The 23,480-nt window shown below is 37.9% G+C and overlaps 1 protein-coding gene across 3 annotated transcripts in view; it reads right to left on the bottom strand.

The window, feature by feature from the left end:
• The window catches only part of LOC146000442 (SH2 domain-containing protein 4B-like), a 159,021-nt gene that overhangs the window by 94,987 nt on the left and 40,554 nt on the right, over positions 1–23,480 (bottom strand). The window contains exon 1 of one of the 3 annotated variants that reach the window (XM_083138082.1): positions 19,697–19,842. The exons of 1 other annotated variant lie outside the window; for it this stretch is intronic. The gene's annotated coding sequence lies outside the window, so the exon portion shown is untranslated. Of the gene's footprint in view, positions 1–6,679; positions 6,862–19,696; positions 19,843–23,480 lie in introns of those variants that run through there. One more of the 3 variants, XM_083138081.1, reaches the window with a different exon arrangement.

The following is a 23,480-nucleotide window of genomic DNA, read 5'->3' as shown; positions in this document are numbered from 1 at the left end:
TTATCTTGGCTTTGAAATAAATAAATTAAAGTTGTAAATCTTTCATTGACTAAATATGATTCATGAAGAAGATAATATTAAAAATCAAGATGAAGAGAGATGATGTTCTACATTCTCAGCGTCGAAAACTTTACTTCAATAACATATTTATTTGGACATCAGTTGGCAGGCATGGAATAAAAAGTTTGTCAATAAGATAAAAGCGGCATTATAAAGCCAACATTGCACCAAAGACTAGTTTCGGGTAGCCAGTCAATGCTTACATAAAGCACGAGAAAATTGGGTCATAATGGAAAGAACAACCTCTACTTCATTTCGGTGACGACACCCTTAAGCAGCGACAACTGGTTGTCTTCCACTTCGAGGAGAAGAAAACGTCCGACAGGTTACGCGGAAATGCTGCAGATGAAGAAGAGCACGGTGTTTGATATTATCAGACGCTTCATCATGAATGACCTGACTTACGAGTTTTCCCAAAGAGAATTATCTGAGGATGTGGGAAAGGTAAAATAGAAAATAAAAATTATACATAAAAATATATCCTCCAAAAACGATATCCGAAGTGGAATCTGCACTTGGAAAGAATATTTAGCCCGAAAATACTCGAAGGGTGCTACAGAGAGTCAATTTTTCCAAGACGGCAAGACGGCGCAACAAAAAAGACTGAAATTCTGTCAGGGACCAGGAAGAATACACTGATAACGGTGATTTTTGAGGACGGAAGCAAGAAGTAGTCTTATACATAGAAGAAACCCAACACAGAATGAAAAAAGAAATAATATGCAACACACAGTTGAACATGATGGTGTAAAGATCATTGGGAGTTGCTTGTCATGATTAATTTTGATGAACATACCTTGAATAAACAAAATCATCTTTACTTTATGAGGGTCAATTTAAAGTCAAGTGGCCGAAAACTAATAATTCCTAATATATTCATTAACAATAAAATAAGGCCAATGAATTTTTAGCCTCTAAATTGTCCCAACGTGCAGCATTCTCTTACTCGGACCTCTGGCGACGATCTCCTTGACAAAAGCCTCAACTACTCAAAGAGAGATGTCAAGTATAGGTTTCGAGAGGAATTGCGAAAAAAGTGGAAAGTATGCCCAACATGCTAAACGAAGTTTTAAAAATGAATGGCATGCTCACAAACATTAATTTTAGTTTTTACAATTTTGTTTTTATTTGCCACGTGCCACAATAATTTTGTTAATTAAAAGGTATTTTTTTGTTTTTCAATGCCTGAGACAATTTTATGTTTTTTTATGGTTTCTGTTATTTTTTAAAATAATTAGAATGTTTGGTACATTTGACATTTGTGGTGGTATCGACAGTACGAATAATTCTGCTAGTGTGTGTATAAATCTGCAAGTATGTCTAGAAGGAAAAACTACGTACCTATTGATCGTACTGCTAGTAATTTTGTCATGATATTACTCAACAATATTACGATATTATGTTTGACATCTCCACCCGCACCAAAAAGGATTAGAGGCCATTAAACTTTCCAAGAGTCTACATTTCGTTCTCACATCCCCCCGGGCCCCAAAGACAAATTTCATAATTGTGCATTACTAGAAATTGAACTGTTGGAAGTGGCTCACTGCCGAAATTAATGTTCCTGCACTACCAAAGTTGTAATAAAAACAAACATTTCCCATTAAATGTAAGACTCGTTATAGGTCATCTTTGTAAACTAGATCAGTTTCACTTGCAGGAAAAACAATCTTTCACGCCCGAGGATAAAGATGAAACTCCAGGCGCCTGAAAAAAGAAAAGTACGTTGCAAGGCTTTAATTTTCGTCCGCCATATTAGGAATCAGGAGCCGATAGCTTCTGGTTATTTTCAAACTGGTGAAGGTCTGGGAAACTTATGCAAATTATGTTTTCAATTCGTTGTTCTAGTTAGAGTAAGCTGCGGCACAGTTTTCAGCCGTTGCGATTCCCAAGAAAAGATGATGTGACAAAGAAAGACGACCGCTACGAAACGTAATAGTATCTTTACCTTTAGCTGTGAACGTTTGAATGTGCTTTATGATAGATCTATCAGTATGCTGGTCAAGTGTATGTAACCTTCGACTCGGCTTTCGTATTTCAAGGTCGTATCTCGTTGCTTTTCTTCAAACGCAGCCGACTCTGGGGTACCAGAAGGTAAATAAATGCCTCAACCTTGGCGACTTGCTGCCCAGCATACGCCATCTGCGAATTTAGGTTCTCTGCGAAGTGGAACCATCGCGAAGGTGAGAAAGGGCGAGTTTTCATGAATTAAATCAGTGTTAAGTTACTAGAAAGGTTGCATGTATGTTGTATATCGCTCAAAAATTATATGCACTTTATGTGATTTTACACCAGAACAAAGAAAACAAAGGAACGTGTCACTATTGTCTATTAATAGTAGGATCCACGCTCACATTTAGCATCTCTGGAAAATAATTTGAAACCCTGCACCAAGTATAGTCTAATCCTTAGTTTCACATGTTAGGTACTTTCATTTTGGTAAACGGCACTTCTTTTCCGGTATTTACTGCTTGTTTGATCCTTCTCAATCTATCCGCAAGTGTGGCCTCTGCTGAACGCCCATTTTCACAGCTTAAGTTAATAACAAATTATCTGCGAAATAGTAGATTCTCAGCAAATATGAACAAGCACATCCATGTTGATCAATTGAGCACAGGCAAACGTAACGACTACACGCTGAGCACATTGTGAAGCAGTTTGCTGATGCCTAAACACGCAAGCGAAAGTAGTTTCTGCAATAATTATTTTGTGCTGAATTTAACGATCGTTACTTATTTCTTGAATCTTGATTGTTCCATATGTGTTTAAAATAAACGTCCAGTAGTTGCTTTGATGTAAAATACACACTTTCTTCAATAAACAACGGCCACGCAATGTGGATTATCCGAGGTTAGTTTGTTTCTTAACCCGAGATTTAAAACATAAGCACGTTTTGTGTAGTACGCATAATTGTAATATCGTCCTCATAACGCAAAAATTAGTGACTGGGGTAGTGATATGGAAAGGGGGAGGGGAGCTCAAAATCATGTCATGGACCCGAGACCCCAACGTTTTAGTTACAGTACTGATCTCTAACCATGGATTTTTTTACTAACCTTCTTGCTAGTTTCAAAGGTAGTGAGTGATTGCTGCCACTACAGTTTTAAGCAATCCAATTGGCTGACGTGACAGCATTAGTGAGGTTAGGTTAGGCTGGGTTGGGTTAGATAGAAGAAGAAAGAGTTGTGGTACTAATTCCAACCACTTTACACATTAGGTATACACTGTGCACGTCTTTCAATTATCTCCTAATAAGTGGCGTGCCAAGATTTTCGTAACGGTGGGAAATAGGCCCTAAAGAGGAGGGGGCCCTATGTCTTCAATTTTAGTAGTCAGTCCTACATTTTGCTGAGTTTCCTGACCTTTTTCATAAAGAAATGCTGGGTCAAAGGGAACGCCACTGCTGCTAATTGCAATAAAATAGCCCTACAGACCTAGTATTTGTTTAGCTGCATATATGCATTGATTATAACGATAATGTTCAGGTTACCTATATATTGTTCGGTGCCCAAAATTCGAGTAACTATATTTCCAACAACGAATGTGAAGCATGGTATGGAACTTAATTTCCTCTAAAACTTTACATTAGTCTATGTTTTTATATGTTCACCGTCACATCATTCAATTCTCCTTTCAATTCGTTTAGTGCCTTCTGTTGTTTACTCACAAGTTCTTCGAACAGGATGTGTCGTTTAACCTAAAACAAGTGGCTCCACTGAGCGGTCCCGTGTGAAGAGGTTCAAAGGGCTTCCCTCAGCTGTCCTTTCAGGCACCGGCCCTTTCGTAACCACTTCGCGAACACACGGTTGCATTATCCTAACTGTAAGCACCACATTAAACGAATGCGCGTGTGACTGACCTTTGGGGACCATTGTTCCCTCAGACTAAGTTATGACGGACATAATTACTTTTGAAGATGTTTGCTAGGCGTGAAGTTTCCGCAACCCATTCCCTTGGATGTGAAACATCTAAAGTTGTCAATGCTTGCTTCTTGTTTCGGTGCTTGGCGTCGGCGCGTGGGGCGATTTTTAGGACAAAATTCTGGGGGATACTTAATTTATTTTCTTTAATAACCAGGTGTATTGAATTACAGAGGACAATGCTTTACAGTTTCAATTACTGTTGTGAAATCTAGGAACAGTTCTAACAGGAAAAAAAACAAAAAAAACTTGTACCAAACTCCAAAACAATATAATATTGTCAGCATCACTAGCGTACGCAGGATTCTTTTTCGGAGGGTGCTGGCACTGTAAAGGTGAATATTATATTGATGCGTTTCAGGCGGGGGATACACAATAAAATATTTCGTAATTACCATTTTCAATCTTAGTTTAAAAGTTGTTCAGAGAAAAAATCGAAATCGAGGATCATCATCTTTGCATTTACGACTTTTGTTTTCCCTGATTTCTTTACTACTTACAGTTGAAAATTTTAATTTTCTCAAAATTTCGGGCGGGGTCCTCTCTATCTCCCCCTGCGTACAGCAGTGTTCAGTACTATTGGAAATCAATCTTGTTTATGAAGGATTTATTAAAAATATACCATGAACTCGGTAATGATGCAAATCAGGTTTACTAGTTACACTGTAAAGGAATTGATTGATTGAGTTCGAGTTTTAAGTCCACTTCCTGCACAATAAGGCCAATCGGGAATGGACCTACAGTTTAAAGTAGGATCCGAACTACGATGTGCCTCCACCGATTATCGAGCTCGGGACCCCTTACTGTAATTGTATTATTTTAAAAATATATTATATATTTTATGTATTTGTGTTATATTTACACTCTTGTGTGTGTATGTGTGTCTTTGCATTTATGTCATTTTTTCCTTCCATTTTGGCCGCGAAGATGAAAGATGATAAATTATTAGATTAAATTCATGAAGGTTCGCTCACGAAGATTGTTTTACTTTATTTAGTAATAATGGTTTCAATTGTTCTTTGCTGATCACTACAAGCTAGGTCAAGTTGTACAGTGGGATCCATGAGTATTACCGTGCAAATTGTCCATCACCATGTTCATGCACTTTATTTGACCCAATAAGAACTTCAAGAATTAAACGAAACTCAAAACAAGCTGTTGACAATTTCTGCACGAGCATACATATAAATTCATCGCTTAAAAACACCTAGGATGTAAGAGAAAAATTAATGAAAATAGTCATAGACATTTTGCACGGTAATACTCATGGATCCCACTGTACTACAGTATAATAGAGTCAACTTTCGTTAGGATTAGTAGCGACGTCATAGGGAGATCAGACAAGGTTAGATTGGTAGGTGGAAGGTACAGTGGGCTGCATAAATATTACCAGGTAAACTGTCCATTGCAATGTTCATTCACTTTCTTTTAGGCAATGTGAGCTTCAAGAATTGAAAGAAAATGTCAAGTGAAGCAGCAAAAACCTCTACACCAGCATCAATGCAAAGTTATTCCCCCCAGTGGCGGCGATAAGGGGTGGGGATGGGGGTAGTTGCCGCCGCCCCACTTTTTGCAACGTTTGCCCACCCCCCACCACTATGCTAAATCCTATCTACAATGTCGGCGATTGGGTTCCAACACTAGGGGGCCAATATGACAAAACTGGGGGGGGGGAAGACAGTTTACTTTTCCCTCGTAGATAAGGTTTAGCATAGTGCGGGGGGGCAAAAGTGGCGGGCAACTGCCCTCTCGTCCCCCCCCCCCACAATCGCCGACACTACTTATCTACCAAGGGAACGTAAAGTGTCTTTGCCCCTCCCCCCGTTTCGGAATCCAATCGCCGCCACTGATTCTTACTGTACAACAAAATATTCAGTAACATTTCGTGGTCTTTCTTATTAATTGAGTGTCTGTGTGCGTAAAATTTCCATGGGCGTTCAAAAGTTAAGACATGTAATGCGTATTAAATATTTATATCAAGAATTAATCTTAAACTGGTGGGGAGCGCGGGGGAGGGGCGGAACATTAGCGTCGTCACTTCATGGGATATTCACTGAAAATCTTGCTATGCATTGGTTGCACTCAACTCTTTACCAACAACACATTTATCCTTTTCACGGATAACATACAAACAGTGGCGTGCCCAGGATTTTCGAAAGGGAGGGGTTACGTACACTATTTTTCGTAGTCATCCCTCATTTTACCATCTTTTCCTACATTTGACTTCCTTTTTTAAGAATACTAGGCTAAACGGGGTTTATAACCCACACCAACCCCCCCCACCTTGGGCACGCCACTGCATACAAACTAATTTTGTTTCATGAATATTTTAAAGCAAAATAGGTTACTTTATTTCCCATGTAATGTTTCAGCCTTTTGAAATTTACTTCAAGATATGGAATGTCCACTGAATTGTATCTGGGCGAATGTACTCGAAAAGAGTCAATTCACAAATATGTTTAAAATTCGTATCGAAAAATGCGTTAATTAAATTATGATACATCGTTTCAAGTTATACCGATATACTACTACCAAATAGTGTGCAAATTATCAATAACCTGGATCGCAACTTCGAAAAAACGGAAACAGCTGGTAAGACAAAAACTAACTTGTGGATGTTGTCAGTTAGCAAGGGGTGCTATGTCTGCAAGAAGAACGAAAGACGATATAATGAGACCCATGCTGTTCTATGACATTACCTTTTTCTCTGGAATTCCTTGTTATTAACGTATAAATCCTTGGCAGCTATTCAGGTACGTAGACAACATGACACCACTCACTGCACTTCATTTTCTTAATTCACTCACTTAAGTTTTCAACACGAGTAACAGAATCTCCGATGCAGACACACCACTAACACTTCACGTCGTCTGTCAACATTCTGTGAGGTTTCAGACGTCTTCCAGCAAAACAAATCGCACCTGTCTACATCCCAGTTGTGTGCGCATGCGCGATGAATTTTGCTTCTCCCCACGACCGATGTCATGGTAGGGAGAAATGCCGTGGTCGTCATTTATCGCTGGAAGGAAACTCCACGGTTTTGCTCTTGTAAGTTAAGTGCTTAGTGCGCAGATACTTGTTTTTTCTGCAGCTTAAGAATAAAATAAACCGTGAAATGTTTACATCAACATCGGCAATGGTAGATCACGAAATAAATTACTTTTTGCAAGGCCATGAATCATAAGCAAACCCGGATTTTCGAAGCGGAAGGAGGGGATACAGCCCCGGGATCCCATATGCAGAAGCCCCCCATCCCTGTAAGAGAAAATTGCTTTGTTAAGGGCCACAGAATGAAAAAGGAGGCATTTGAAATGTGTCAAAAATATAACTAACCATCTGACGCAACTTGGCATAAAAATTATACTGAAGCACAAGTGAAATTATATATGGAGGCTGGGGGGCTCACAACAGGTCCGTAGCCAGAGTTTTATTTCGGAGGGGTCTCATTCCTTCATCTGCCATCTAAAGGCTAAAATGTGGGGGTAGAAGACATGCATATTTCTCACTATTTTACAACTTATATAAGTTGTTTAATCATGCTGAGGAAGTAAAATTAATTACCACTACACACTATTTAAATTATATATTTGTAGGATTTCGGGAGGGGCTTCAGCGCCCCCGAGCCCTCCCCCTGGCTACATGCCTGGCTCACGATGTTATAGGCCCGTCCTTCACATATATAAATCCGAGCCTAATAAAAAATACCTATCTGTTCAGCATAAACTGCCTGTTCCTAAGAAAGAAGGAAATTAAATGAAACATTTTCATTCTAAGTTTACAAACTGAAAGCACATATAAGGTATTCAAGAATGTACTTCGATGTTTTGAACTGAACGTCAGATACAGTGGCGACGATTAGGGAGGCAGCTGCCCACCCCCGCACTTTTTTGCCCCCACACTATGGCCTCTTAATGCTAAGCCTTGTCTACCAAGAGAAAGTAAACTTTCCTTGCTCCCTTTCCCCCAGTTTTGGTACTCAATCGCCACCATTGGTCGGATATAATCAAGAATATATGGTATAAAGTTGGAAGCGACGTCCCTGTCAGTGAATTGTGAAATGATGGATGCTGAGAAGGGTCAGAGCTTGAACTCCTGTTTCCTAAATCTTGAATCCAGGTATTCTTTCATTGTGGCACCTTTTTGTCGAAAGGAGATTTCTTCAAGTCTGTAAATCTGGGAAGAATTTAAGAAATATTTTCTTATATAGAAATACGAGTTGGCAGGTGTTTTCGCTCCGAATTCCTACTATTTATGTCGAAATATAGCAGGTAGAAATTCTTATAAAGAAGGCGAGAGGGATAGGTTAATTCCCCAGGGCTCCAACAGTGTGAAAACATCGCCAGCTACAAAGATACCCTGAAGTTGATTTACTGGTTCCTCTGTAGTGGAAAGGTATGTGGCGCACTGCTTTTGCCTCGCACAATAACAATCTTGTTTCTCGATGTACTCTTTCTGGGTCATTAAACTAGTGCATTTCTAGTTCAGTGAATTGCAACGAGAAAAGTCGACAAGAAATTATAGGAAACGTGAAGGCATGTTCTGTAGATATATATAGGGAATTGATGGGGGGGGGGGGGAAGCACAGAAAATTAAGTGTGTAATTCCTAACCGCAAGTGCCGCAGATCAATCCAATCATTTCCAAAACACTAGCTAGGGTACTCCCACACCTCTCCGTGTATATTGGTGGGAGGATGGGATAACAATAATCATGATAAAATTTACTTACTTGCGTTGGGCAGTAAATACAATGTACTTTCACGCGCGTCTTCAGGCTTACCTGAAATAAGAAAAATGTTTCTACAGTATTTGATCAGAGTAACAAATAATAATAAAAATCAAGAAAAGATAAAAAATAAGAAAAATGTTTCTACAGTATTTGATCAGAGTAACAAATAATAATAAAAATCAAGAAAAGTCAAAAGATACAAAATCAGCTAGTAAACAAGCAACTTTGCCTCGTTCACAAGAATATATTGTATCATAGTGCCACATCATTATTATTTCAATCCATGCAAAAATATTACCACTGGATTGTATGTTAAAACAGTGCTATGCTTGTTAAGGAAAAATATACGCATTCCTGGCTACACAAACAGAATAAACAAGTGCATATTCGCCGATAAAACAAGCGTAGGGTCAAGTGCCCATATTTCGGATACCAAGAAATTTCCACCTTAGAACAGCAGCGCCCAAGTGTAGATAGTGCCAACTAACACACTACTTCGTCCCCCAGTTTCTCCCTTGTGAGTGACCTTGAGCAATGTTCCTTTAGTGTGTGGCTGATATTTCCGACTTTTCCGGAGTTTTGATGTAATATTTCACCATCCAAACTTAAGGCCTACAACTAGAAGATTAGTATTTACTCACTTCTGTCTAAATTTTATATAATCTGGAGAGATTCAGCATACATTATTACGTAGTTTCAGTCACATTATTTCAGAGGGGGAACGCACAGAATTGCCATATTGAATATGCGACTGGGTTTCCTAATTTCGGATGCTACACGGGTACCTAATTTCGACTATCCGAAATTGTGCACCCTTTCAAAATACTCATTAGTAATCCTATCCGAAATTAGGAAATACCCTATCCGACATTAGGCAACCTTTTTGTCAGACTAAAAATATGCATACAATTCTTTGTTTCATAAAATATACCAAGTATTTCTTATATATGTTAATATAACTTTCAGAAACATTAATAAATATATGTTCAATGTTTATCAACACATTTATGGCTTATTTTGTTTACATTTAGGTACTGAAAATCTAATTTGAAATTAAGTACACGAAATATGGGCACTTGACCCTACTTAAATGCCAATTTCTCAGGTACAACATGTATGATCTATCGGTTGAAGAAGTATAGTAACATTAATAAGGAACAAAGTGCCAGCATCTGTGGGAGAGGGGGAGGGGTAGTAGCGTTATGAAGATAGGTTATATATACGCTAGTATACATATAACATGGTCTTGTGATGGTTTAATTGTAGAATTGCCTGGAAAATTGACATAGAAAATCCTAATCAGAGATTTCTAGTCGGATGCAATATTCAAACAATGCGAACGGGGCCAGAATTAAGTTTAGGCTCGGCCCGAGACGCATTTTTTTTTCGGGCTGCAAAATTGCCCAATCGTAATGCAATCCAGTCCTTCTTTAGCTTAGTTCATTTTCGTTTCAGCATATTTCTTAAATCACTTGTCATAGATTTGGACTAGAGTCCAATTGAAACTGCCACGTAAATATTTCTTTTTAAAAAAATTGTGCTATTTACTACCCAATATCCCAGCCTGAGTCTTGTTATACCAATGTGAGAAATTTGGCAAGCGTTCGATATTTCTACGACACAGAAATACGTAAATATGCTTTCGACAAAAATAGAAAAAGCTTCAATTTCTTAACAATAGATAATAATGGAGTCTGCATACTCCTGGAAGTGTAAAAGCATTAAACCATATCGGAGATCCAAATAGGAAACTAATATGACCTTGTTATCTGTTTAGAAGGAAGAAAGTATTAATTTTAAAAATAAAATATATGAAACAGATGCAGTGGTTGCCAGGCACAATTGAGTGCAAGTCAGAAAAAAATAATAAATCGAAAAATGATAATTCTAACATAGGCACAAGACTGTAGCGAATATTTCTGATGCAGGCAAAGTGTCTTTAAATCCAATAGTAATTATAGACCAGGTGGGGATTAGTTATACATTTTAATAATGTAACACGACACCCTCACAGAAAGAATTGTGGAAGGGCGTCATTTTTACATAGGACTTTAGTGGCGTCATTTTAATCCAGACCTGACTACAAAGCCTCCAACATAAATATATCGCACTAGATTCTGCTATATGCAGCATAAAAACTTATCTTCTCATAATTAAGAAACATATTGTTCGAAAATTCTAGAAGACAATAATTACTTTCATAAATTCAATTGTTTATGTAATCCTGAGAGATATTTATCTATATATTGTTACCTCAACACATGATAAAATTTTAAACTGAATATATGAGTAAATATATTCAAATATAGAAACAAAACCTAACAAATATCCATGTTACAGATGATGATGAATCATGAAGTATTACGAATATACTCTATTATAGTATTGAACGGCTCGGAGGTGAACATGGTAAGTGATATTTTGGTTATTTTTTAGTAACAAAGTAAAGATAGTCATCCTTCAATTTTCACTTGTATTTGCCATGTCGTGCAATTTGCATTGGACTCATTGAACCCTTCTGAAATTGGTAAACACAAGACAAAAGCAATTTATTTACATTATAGCTTATAATATAATAACCTTTCTGCTTACTAAACTCAGTAATGACCAAAATATCACCAAGTTTTATTCCCGAGCCTTTCAATAGGTCTTTGGTTTGATTCACTCAATATCATGATCAATATTGAAGTCATACTGAAAAAAAAAAACGCGTTACAAGTTACTACTTTATTTCCAAAACTAACACGTTGTTTTTAACGAATAGTAAAATATTATTTCAGTTAGGCTTTAATGTCCAACTTTGATAATCATAAATATAGCTAATAAATTAACATGACTATAATATTGTAATAATATGGAAGCTCTGATTTTGTTATTTAAAAAAAAACTTCGAGATACATCTTTTAAGGAAGTATGTTTCCCCAACGGTGATTGTGTTTTGTGGCTCACCTAGTGTTGCCTTGAAGCAGCTTTCATACTGAAGCGACAAGCGACACGGGGGTCTCTTGGGAACCAATCAAATGGAACCTTTCGAACCAAAGCGACACGGCAAGCTGCACGTACCGCTTTGTCGCTGGTGTGTCCTTCGGACTGGACCATTTTCTTAATAGGGCGCATCGTGTTGCTTCGGTTAGTTGTACGCGCATGCGCAGTGAATGCTTTCTTATGAAGTGAAGGAGGGGCTCTGTGTAGCTTTGCCTCTCCGGTGTGAAACGCCCTGTCGTTTGTCGCTTCGGTGTGAAAGCTCCCTTACTCTGCAACATTGTGAGACCCCGGTCTTTGCCTAATCCCAAATTACCTTTTGTCACAGATTGCACAAATAAAAATGTACACACATCATAACTTGAATATACGTATATCTACATTAACACACTTGTACAATCACAATGATAGCATTCACAGCCATTCTTAGATGTTCAATTTTTATCAACAACTTTTCAAACAAACAAAAAAAGACATCAGTGTTGCAAACACCTTAATATTTTTCAATAAGTTCATAATAATTGTAAATATCAATATTGGACAGTCGCAACTGGACGTATGTTGCAAATATTTTGATCACTGGGGCGAGAGTTAGCAATCCTGCCAATACCCTTGCACCCGACTGTGACCACAGGGAAAGAAAAATGGGTGAAACGAGTGACGCAACCTCAAGAAAGCGAGACCAAAAAATCACGAAGCGTGCCCCTCCTTCAAGTCCTTTTAACATTAGCATTTCCTTGTCTTCACTTTTCAGAGGATTCTACACTTGCTTAGTTTTGTGCAAGTACAAGGTGCATCATATGCATAAAATATCTACAGCCGATACTTCATTGTACAGCATGGCACAGACCAGGAAAAAGAATACCTTTCTCCAAACAAAAGGAAAATCAGAAACAATATGCTGCTTGTCGCTCTATTCATACCATGTTACAAGTTTCATATATTGAAACACACGAGGAAAAAAGGAAACATGGCATTGTCCTTAGAAATTGTGAATAGAAACAAGTATATTGGTAATACAATCTTTCTTTTATGTATTTGTCCAATATGTCAGTGCGAACTTGAAGAAAAAACTTTTTCTGTGTGACTTTTATATAATCTCTTGATTGGGCATTACTAAAGATGCAACTCGAAATTGGTATCTGATTTCACTGGGGTGTAGAAGACGAAATACTTTATACACGACTCATAATGGAAGCGTAAATGTTAAGAGTGGGCAGAACCTGAACTGTGTTATTCTCTTATGACGTTTTCTTAAACATTTATAGTTTAATTTCGACGATAAAGATCACGGAATTTTATACATAGATGGAACGGCTGGTTAAAAGCGCAAAACCGAAGCCATCCGCTCGATTAGCCACGCCAGGCGATTAGGGAAGAAAAGTTGTAGAAGATGTTTTCTAAAGCGGCAATATTCGCACACGATTTAATAAAAACTAAACCTAAAGAATGGAATCGACCAGTCCACTTCGCCTTACTGTACCCAGCCAACAAATATAGATAAATAACTGCTCTTTTAGCACAAATAGACACCGTGTGGCATAAAGATGTAATCACATGTATTGAATGTGAATGCTCCCCCACCACAAGAAATAACTCCCTCTCAGTCTTGCCACTATTTTTTCTTGGCAACGTTACTGACATTATTTATCTGTTCTATTCTATTTGGTAATATATGCTGTGTTATTAAGTAATATATTGAGTACTATATTTATTGCGGCATTGTAAGTATTATGCATGGGCTGTAATAATAACATACCTCCACGACCAAATGTGAAATGTTGTAACCTGTAAAATTCTTGAATTTAAAAACGCTACAACATCTACACTTCACACACACCTTTCTCATACTTACTGCACTAAGGATTGGAAAAATCTGGTTTTCAAAACGTGCAAAAATATGGTTCTTATGTTTTAAAACTTGTTTTATTCGATTGAAAACAGTATTTTGATTAATTTGGATTATTTTACCTCGCTTTTCTTCCGCTTTTGGCTAATCGCAGTGATGAGAATGATATGATGAATACCCATGCCCAGGCGAGATTCGAACCCGGGATCCCCGACACCATATTTTTACATTAATATTTGGCACACCATGAGATGTACTATGTAGAAATTTCAGCGAAAAAAATGCAGACTCGACCAGGACTCGAACTCGAGGCTCTGCCATACCGTGTGTACAGTATCCCAGACCCCCATGTTCGAGTCCTGGTCAAACCTGCATTTTTCGTTTTTTATTATATTTTTATATGCCTTGTCCTTGAATAGGTAGTTCTTTGCTAAATATTATTGCGCATATTTTGGTGTAATAAGTTGAAAGATGTGGAGACAAGGAGTTTATCGGTAAGTCATGCCACATGTTACTATCAACAAGTATTTATTGAGAACTTTTCTTAGTAAAATTAGAGTGTCACATTCAGAAGTACTTACAAGTAATAATTATTTTGTTTCACTGAAACGAAGTTTCTCCTTTGTTCAGTGTTGGAAAGATCACAGCTAGCACTTTGTCCAGGACAGATTCACGACGCATGCTTCACAATCCAGAGAGGAAGGTTGCAAAACAGAACGGTAATTAAGAAACACGAAACCAGGTTTGCATATTAAAAACCCAATTCAAGGTGGAAATTGCACGATGTTCCTTGTGGTTTCATGTTATCGCATATTCATAAGATAACCAAATGCGCAGCTTTCAAAACTTGCGCAAACCCGCAAGAGGTCGTATATACAATTCGTGAGGACGCAATTCATCTACAGGGAGGTTATTGCAGCATGCCACCGCTTCAGCATCGGCCGCTTGCCGGTCCAGTCATGCAACAGGTGCCGGCAAATTGCGTAACAGATAGCCCGTAACAGAAACCGCTTGTTTTGTAATGTTTCCACTTTTCACAATTACAGTTACAATTACAATTGAAATAAGCACGTACCTTGTCGCACGGATGCAGGAAAAGGTGTCCTCCCAAATACAAATATTTCCGGCACCTTATTTCTGACATCTAATCTTAGATTAGACATCGCTACTTTATCCTCAGTTGACAGAAAGGGAAGACAGCATCCCGGCGCATAAAGCAAACCGAAAGCGTAAAATGATATTTAAAAGTAATAATAATGATGATCACTAACCTCCTGTGTTATAAGAGATGTTGAAAATGACTTCCTTCAACAGCAATACAACACGTTTCTTAGGTTCAAGAGATCCTGTCTATCGTAATCCCTGACCACTTTTCTGCAAGAATTCGTTTTCACGTAATTATCGTACATAAAAACTCTATGTTCAAGACTATATTTGTTTAACGACATAAGTAATGAATGAATAACAATTAACACACAATAAAGCACTAGCACACCAACTCAATAACACAGTATAAACAAAACGCGTACTGATAAACGCGAACAGAAGTGAACATGAATGAGCGTAGACTCACTGTCTGGTAGCCGACAGTGTTGCTAACCATTTTTCGGCAATGTCCCTACAGACGTAGTCAAAATGTCCCTACAACTGACCAAATGTCCCTACGCCAAGTAAAGTGACTAAAAAAAAAAACACCTCATGAGCATGCAAACAGAAGATAAAATATACACATTTACTTACCAAATCTTTCTGCTCGGTGCTTCCACAATTAATGAAGGAGCGAATTTACAATACAGGACCTCTCCCCGATTTTTTGTAATATTTCGCATACTCACTAATTGAGGCCTCCTAATCACGAATTTGAAGTTAAAATTTGGGGGGTCACGTGTAGAAATTGCAAAATAAGTGACATTGAGTGGTCCGCGATCGGCACGATTGCTTATTATTTACCGGAAGATTTTGTGTTTCCAATACTTAAAAAACGAAATATACATTCCTGATATTACTACGACCCCAAATTTTAACTATGTTTGCCTATCCTAACCTAACCTAACCGTACCTGAATGGTTCGTGGGGCTATCCGTCAATGGTTTGTTGGGCTACCCGTGCATGTTTTTTTCGAGCCCAAATTTTAACTATGTTTGCCTAACCTAACTTAACCTAAACTTACCGAGAATGGTCAGTGGGGCTATTCCTGAATGGTTTTGCGGTAATTGTGATTACGAACCGATAAAAAATATTATTTTCGTAGCACTTTAACGGCAAACGTTCATCATCGAAGGCCATTTTCGTATCCTGCAATTTTATGATTGATGTACTGTTGCCAAATTTACCTGTAATCAAATCAGTTCTTCTACATCGTGATTGTCGCTGTCACATGTAAGCACGTTCTTTGGGCAATATACTGAAATCCATAAGTTTATTAATTAGCCCACAGCCATCCTCCTGCACACTCCACCTAACAATCTGTACAACATTAACAACTTTTTTACTGTTCTCTTCCGCCATTCTTACACGATCCATGCTCTCCAAGTATGAAATCAACAGTGTGGCAACGCTGTAGACAGCGTAACTAATTTTAATTTGTTCATATCAACAAATATGGCTACCATACTTGTATACGGAGAATCATTGCGAGAATTGAAAAGCTTATTTTACAACTTCTACACGTTAATGAACATTTTTTCCCCCTCACCCCAACATGTTAACTTGAGATAAATAATCACGAATAATTATTTCGTGAGTATAAGACGTAGCATAGAAATTACAGAAGGGTCCGGTATTGGAAATTCTTGCCTTAATGAATAATAGGGGTGTGCTGGACAGAATTTTTTGGGTCGGGACGGGATCGGGACGGTAATTTTTTTAAATCCCGACATTCGGGACTGAAAGATTTGCAATTTCCCGACCAAGTCGGAAAATTTTCGGGACGGGAAATGTTCGAAATTTCCCGAAGCACTGGAAATCTCGAATTTTACAAGTCATTTTCACTTTAAGTGATTGTTTTTGCATTTCTAGAATAAAAACTTACAACTTTCGATAAGTTCCAGAAACTTACAAGGCAGAAAACGTCGAGAATTAACGACTTTTTAAAGTAAAGAATCCAGCACACCCCTAATGAATAACGTTGAGTCGTTTACTGTTGATTATGTTATTTGAAGTCATACATGCTGCTGCTGTGAAGAGATAGATGTTGGTTGGTGATGCTGTATTTCCTGCATTCTTTAACAATTTTGGTCCCATTTTATTTCCCTTTTTTGTTTTTGTATCACTTAACATTGAAAATATTCTTTCCGTTTCCGCGTTAGAATGCGGCAATGTTAGCACTATTTTCGCGAGAGTGGAAATGTTTTCAAAAAGGAACTTGCCTTGAAAGTTTTTGGTAACCGATAACATGTTCCAAAATTCTGATGGAGATCTGTTAGTTAGTTCTTTTTTCTCCTCCTCGCTAAAGTATCCAGATAAACTAATTCATAAAATGTAATTTACCAAGATTGAAAAAAGTACCTACGTTTTCCCTCATTTGGCAAAATCTGTCCCTACGTTCCTACGCGGGCGAAATTTAGTGAAAAGTCCCTATGCGTAGGGACATGTCCCTACGGTTGGCATCACTGCCGACACGTGCAGTATGAAGCGCCATCTCGCGGCTGACAACTCACCCAACCCCCGATAAGCTGCAGGCGCTGTCGCGACAACTGAGAATAAAGTAGCGATGACTAATCTAAGATTAGACGTCAGAAATAAGGTGCCAGAAATATTTGTATTTGGGAGGACACCTTTTCCTGCATCCGTGCGACAAGGTACGTGCTTATTTCAATTGTAATTGTAACTGTAATTGTGAAAAGTGGAAACATTACAAAACAAGCGGTTTCTGTTACGGGCTATCTGTTACGCAATTTGCCGGCACCTGTTGCATGACTGGACCGGCAAGCGGCCGATGCTGAAGCGGTGGCATGCTGCAATAACCTCCCTGTAATATTCTCTTGTGATCTTCTTCCTACAGACTACAAAAGAAACTACATCATAAACATGAGATGTTTGCACGAGAGATGAACGAAATACGTACAATCAGTATTAACTTTTGAATTAATTACATGGTTTTCGTTATACCGGGTGTTTAAAAATTATTGGTCGATTTTGTGAGACTATATTTTCACCAATACTGAAGATAAATGCATGATATTAGCACCATTTGAAAGAGGAATATTTGAAGACCTTAAATGCATTCAATGTGTGCCCCACGAGTGGCACGACAGATGTTCAGGGGCGGTGCTCTCATTCTAGCCAAATCTTCTCTAGCATGTCTTCTGTGGTGTTCTCGATGGCGATGTTGAAGCGCCTTCGCAGTTCAGGAGTGTCTGTGGAAGTTGAGGAACGTAAACATCGACTTTGATGAAACCCCACAGGAAGAAATCGCACATTGAGAGGTCCGGTGACTGGGGTGGCGCATCAACATGGCATCGGAAACGTCACACAAGACAAGACGTCAGAAGGTTTGGCAAGAATGGAATGGTGCGTGTATCTTGACAAGAATGGAATGGTGCATGTATCATGTATTTCTGTTCAGTATTGGTGAAAATAGTCTTACAAAATCGACCAGTAATTTTCGAACACTGTGTATTTTGTGCGCGTTGGGAATGCATTACGACACCACATACAAAATGTAATAAACATATTTTATGATTAGTGTGTTTCTTAGGGTGACTTGATTTTCTTAAACAAAAAGCAGGACAAACATGGTGCACAGGGTCAAGTGCACCCCTCCCCACTCTTTGGCAAAGAAAAGGTCATGCTGCTTACATCTCTCCTGAAATATTACACAATTCTCTTTAATGTGTTTTCTTCTTGATTTTATTATATTTTTGTTATTTATAGTCGCCTTTGTCACTTTTGGCTAATTGCAACAATGAATATGAATGTTGATATGATTAAATTCATGAAGGAAAATTGAAAGAAAAACGAAAACATTCATGACCAGGCCGGGATTCGGCCCCATGACACCTGACGTAGCGTAGGTCTTCCCTTCTTATATATTTCCCTTTTCATTTCTCTCTTTTTCGTTCCTCCTTTTGGTTATCTTTTCAATTTTACAGACTAATCTGCGTATCTCTCTCGTTCTTACTGTTTTTTTTTAGTTTCTTTAATTTCTTACCATAAAACATCCTTACATTGTGAAATAATATTGAAATATTAATCAATACTGAGAATATATTTATCTCTTTCCGCAGCTGTAGTAATCATCTCATCAATGCACCGAACATGTAAATGCCCAGAATTAACCTATTTTTAATTTTCAAAGCGCCCCTGCATATTTTTTAGTCCTCACTCGATACCTTGCATATACGTAATAACATGACCAGACTGCATGCAATATCTGCTTCTAAGCAATAAATATAAGCTTAACGGTAAGACTAAGGTCGCGAGCATGAAAGTTTTTAGATCTACAAGAATTTCTTTGCAAACTAACAATACTATTAATTTAAAAGGCCAGTTTCACAGAGGTAAACAATTCGTCTGGACGTTTTGCAGGACATTTCCCAGGACGCTGTTCAAAAATAGGACATATTCTGTTTTTTTTTAAGTAACATCGCAGACCGCAGGACATGCCCCTCAAAAAAAGTACTATCCTGCGAAAATCAGGACGTATGGTCACCCTAGTGTTTCTCAGTGTTAAAATAGGACGAGAGGAAAGAACGATAGTTTGAATGAATTGTGAGATGTTTTTACTTATTGCTGTTGTATTCAAATCGTGTCACAGACAAACCTGTTGTTGTGATAGTGGCTACGTGTGTGTAATTCAGTTTGTATTTATCTTATTCTACGTCGCGCCTGTGTCTTCACGTTAATCGTGACAATGAGGGTGAATAATGATTGGACGAAACAGATGGCACAAATGAATGGCCATGCCAGGAATCGACCACGGAACCTTCAATAGCGAGAAGTTGAGTCGACCACTCAACTGTCACTGAAGCGGCAAATAATACAGTTGCTTACAGTACAAAGGCACGTAACATGTCAAGTACTGCACAAACAAGCTGTTATGTAGACAGCTGTGCAACAAGAGCATGAACAAAGGAGACCTAAGTATATGGAAAAGAGTGGTGCACAGTTGGTTAATGAATAGTACTCCCGCAAGTTATGTTAGTACAGTACCTTACCTGATCAAGCACCGCACTTTCACCTCTTAAGGCAAATGCTCGACGTTGTGTAACTGAAGGGTCCTTTTTACCCGATCGTTTTTCTTTGCTTAGCACAAGAGCAATACGCTCATTTCACAGACTCTTCACAACACGGAGCTTTGCTTTATCTCGCGTTGAATCATGGGTAGGCAATATCCATCCTCAGGAGCATGTGATCGGACTACTAAGCCAAGTTGCGTAAACCGAGGTGAACAATGGAGTAGCGAATGGAATCTTCGGATCGCATATAAGGTCCTGGACATTGGTCGAACATGAATCACGTTCATGGCAGAAAAGCGATGCTTTCGGCAGCAATTTTTAACCCTTTTTATGTCTCCACATTGCTGGTGTACAAGCAGCAAACTCATGGTTAATAAGTACCTCAACTGCTACGATACAATCGTGCGATTCTGCAAATATGACGTTCCTCACACAGCAAAAAGTAGATAGAATTGATGATCTGATACCACTGACATATATAAGAAATTTATTCCTACGTAGTTTATAGATGCGCGTGTCTGTCGCGTATCCAATACCCTTGTTCACAAGACATCTTTGACAGTTGGATATTATTTGAAACCCTCGGTAAGACACTGCCATCAGTAAATTATTATAAGTTGACCAATTATAAAAACAAATGCATTTCACCAGAAACTGCAATGAGAATAATAGTAATAATGTGTTAATTCTTCATCGAAACAAATTTTCGTCTTATTGAAAACTGAAGATACAGGACTGTTGATCCTTTATGAATAATGCTAACACAATGTTTCTCGTTACAAAAACTTTTCAGCATTAATTGAAGTTCACTTTATGCCTAGATAGGCCAAGCGGAACTGAACCTTCAAATCTGGTTAAGAACCACTAAAATGGACTCCCACCAGGAATCGAACCTGCGGCTTTTTGATTACAAGTGTCATGATAGAGTAATTCACATATACTTGTGTACCCACATTGAAGACCCTCTCTTAAATTCGCTAGTACAAAATTAGTGATGGACAATTTGCATTATATTAGGAGGAATGTAGACTATAAAATAGATACTTCTTACGAAATACAAACAAAAGAGGATGGTGACAAGTAATTCTTCATCTCAAATGGCGGAAGCTTAATCGTATTACAAGATATAATGGGCTATAGTTCGTCTATTCGGCATTAACAGCACAAAAAAAGAATGTTGGAAACCAGTAACTCTGATGTATTTCTAAGCTCAGCTCATACATACCTACATATATAGAATTATGAAACACAATTTAAAGAGGGTAAAAACTGAGAGAAGAACATAAAAATATGACAAGTCACTTCGATTACTACAGCTTCGTCAGTTTACAACGATGCGAGGATGAAATTGTGACATTTGAGTGCCCTTTGATAAAGGAGAAATTCTTTCAGTTTGTGGGCGCGTCTAAAACGAGTCGATTTCCCTGCTTTTGAAGTGTCGAAAAAAGACTTGTCCTTCCACAATTCTTTGTATTCTTGTGAGGTTACAAGGCAAGCATTCTCCCAAATCGCATCATCTTGATACGGTACACGAACATACAAGCCCTCGGACATCTAGGAAGAAAGGAATTGCATTGTTCTGCCGCACAATGCTTCCTTGCACAAAGAGCGCTGTTGGAAAAAAGAAGACCCTCCGTGTTGTATATATTGTTCTGTGTGATCTCTGCTTCATGTTCGACAAAAATGGGAAAATAGTCTTTTTTATCATCATCGTTCCTTGCTTGGTGAGCATCTTTTTTCTCAGCTCTGCGCATGAAGGTGAAGTTCTGTGATTTCTTTCCGTTCCTTGTACCGTACAGTACGAAATAAGTTGGGTGTTGCATTTTGTGTATGTAATCCATATCTCGTACTCTACTAGCGAGCGAGTAACCTAAAAGACAATGTTGTTCAATATATGAGAATTAATTCACACTGGTTTAGATTGGAATCGATGCTTCGTAACACTCATCGTTAAGTTCTTGTGCACCGGTGTTCCACTTCCACATCTTGACAACCGACCTGTTCAAATCATCTGCTAGGCTGAGCTAATAACTTTCATAGTCACTTTTCAGAAATGAACTATCCTATTGGATTCATATACTGAAAAATTGAGGCATTTGGCATTTGGCCGTACAAAAGATTGAAAGACTGAAAACAAATCAGTAATTTCTTAATACAGGCTAAGAGTTAGCAATGACTTTCAATTAAGGTGACTAGATTTTCAAAACAACAAAACGTGACATTCTTCATATTTTCCTGAAGGAAAAACGGGACAAAACGGGAAGGTAAAACATAATTTTAATATAAAAAGTTGTTCGTCATAAAAACTTATGTTTGATAACTAATTAATTAAATAAATAAATACTGTGTAAATTATATAACATGGTGGTATGCACTGAACTACACCCAAGCAGTCCTTTAGAATTAGATGACATTGTTATTTTGCCGATGAATGGATCTTATGCAATTTCATTGCATCATTCATTTCAAATAACGTGTTGTAAAAGTTTACACACTTTTGATTAAAGTTCACCTTATTAATCAACATACAGTAGCTTTCAAAGTTTGTGCTTAAAGAGTGTTCTTGCCACTTGTCCATGTCACTTGCCACTTGTCATTCATGTATTGAAACATTAATCAATTCCAGGTAAACAGAGGAAACTCCAATATTTTAAGAAAATTGGAATATGGCACATTGTTGACACTGAAACGTGCAATAATTTCTACCCAACAATGCCATAGTTAATAGTAATTGTAGAGAAGGTGTGGGTTTTTTTTTCAGTAATACTATGCCGATAAGTCACTGTAACAAAAAAAAGGGACTTTTGGCGTCCCATTTTACGTTTAAAAAAATCGGGACAGACTCAAAAAAAGGGACTGTCCTGGCTAATACGGGGACGTCTGCGTCTGTTCACCTTACTTTAAATGAAATTATATTAATATGTCTACCAGGGACGGCGACAGGGGTGGGCACGGGTGGGCAAGCGCCCACCCAAAATTTCCTGTGCCCACCCGATTGCCCACCCAGTCAAATTCACTAAGTACATATACTTAGAGATATGTGGATGTTGCAATTAATAAGTGTATTCTGGTGTTCATTGCATGTATATTATTTATACTAGAAATGTTCACATATCATCATCCCATAAAAAGCTGATTTAACTTTGTCATTAGAAAGGAAAAGGAATTACTAGAGATCTTGAAACAAGAAAACTGTGACCAACTGAATACTTCTATGATTAGAAGCAGCTAGTGGGCTTAGGAGGCGCAAAATTATGCAGGGTATGGTCAAAATGAGATCAGGGTTTAGGGTGAGCTTGAGGGCTGCCACTCCGGGCCTTCACTGGGGAAAAAACTGCTTTGAAAAGTACCACATAATGAAAAAATTAGGTACTTGGGATGTGATGAAAAATGTAGAAATACGTATAACTAACCACCTCATGTAGCTTGGCGAAAAGTTATAACTCAAACTGTGGAGGGGATTGGGGTGGGGTCTTGATGTTGTAATATCTGGGTCTTCATATATATAAATCCCGGCCTGTGTATGATTAAAATAATCTCTAAATAAACAAATAAAAACCTTAGCGTTGCTTCCTCCAGCAACACAATAAATTATTTTGACTTTTTAATTTGGTCTACATTGAAATTCCAGAAGTGTCTCTTTCTTTATTTCATTACAATTTTTATATTTATATTTTACATACCTGTCATTTTCAAATATGTACATGGTATATACAAAATAACAACTTTGTATGCGTCCTACTAATAAATTCTAATAAGAAGC

The sequence above is a fragment of the Lepisma saccharinum genome, chromosome 16, assembly GCF_977018435.1.
Source record: "Lepisma saccharinum chromosome 16, izLepSacc3.1, whole genome shotgun sequence".
NCBI lineage: Eukaryota > Metazoa > Arthropoda > Insecta > Zygentoma > Lepismatidae > Lepisma > Lepisma saccharinum.
Note: the sequence above shows the minus strand (reverse complement) of the source record. Positions and strands in the feature narration are given on the sequence as shown.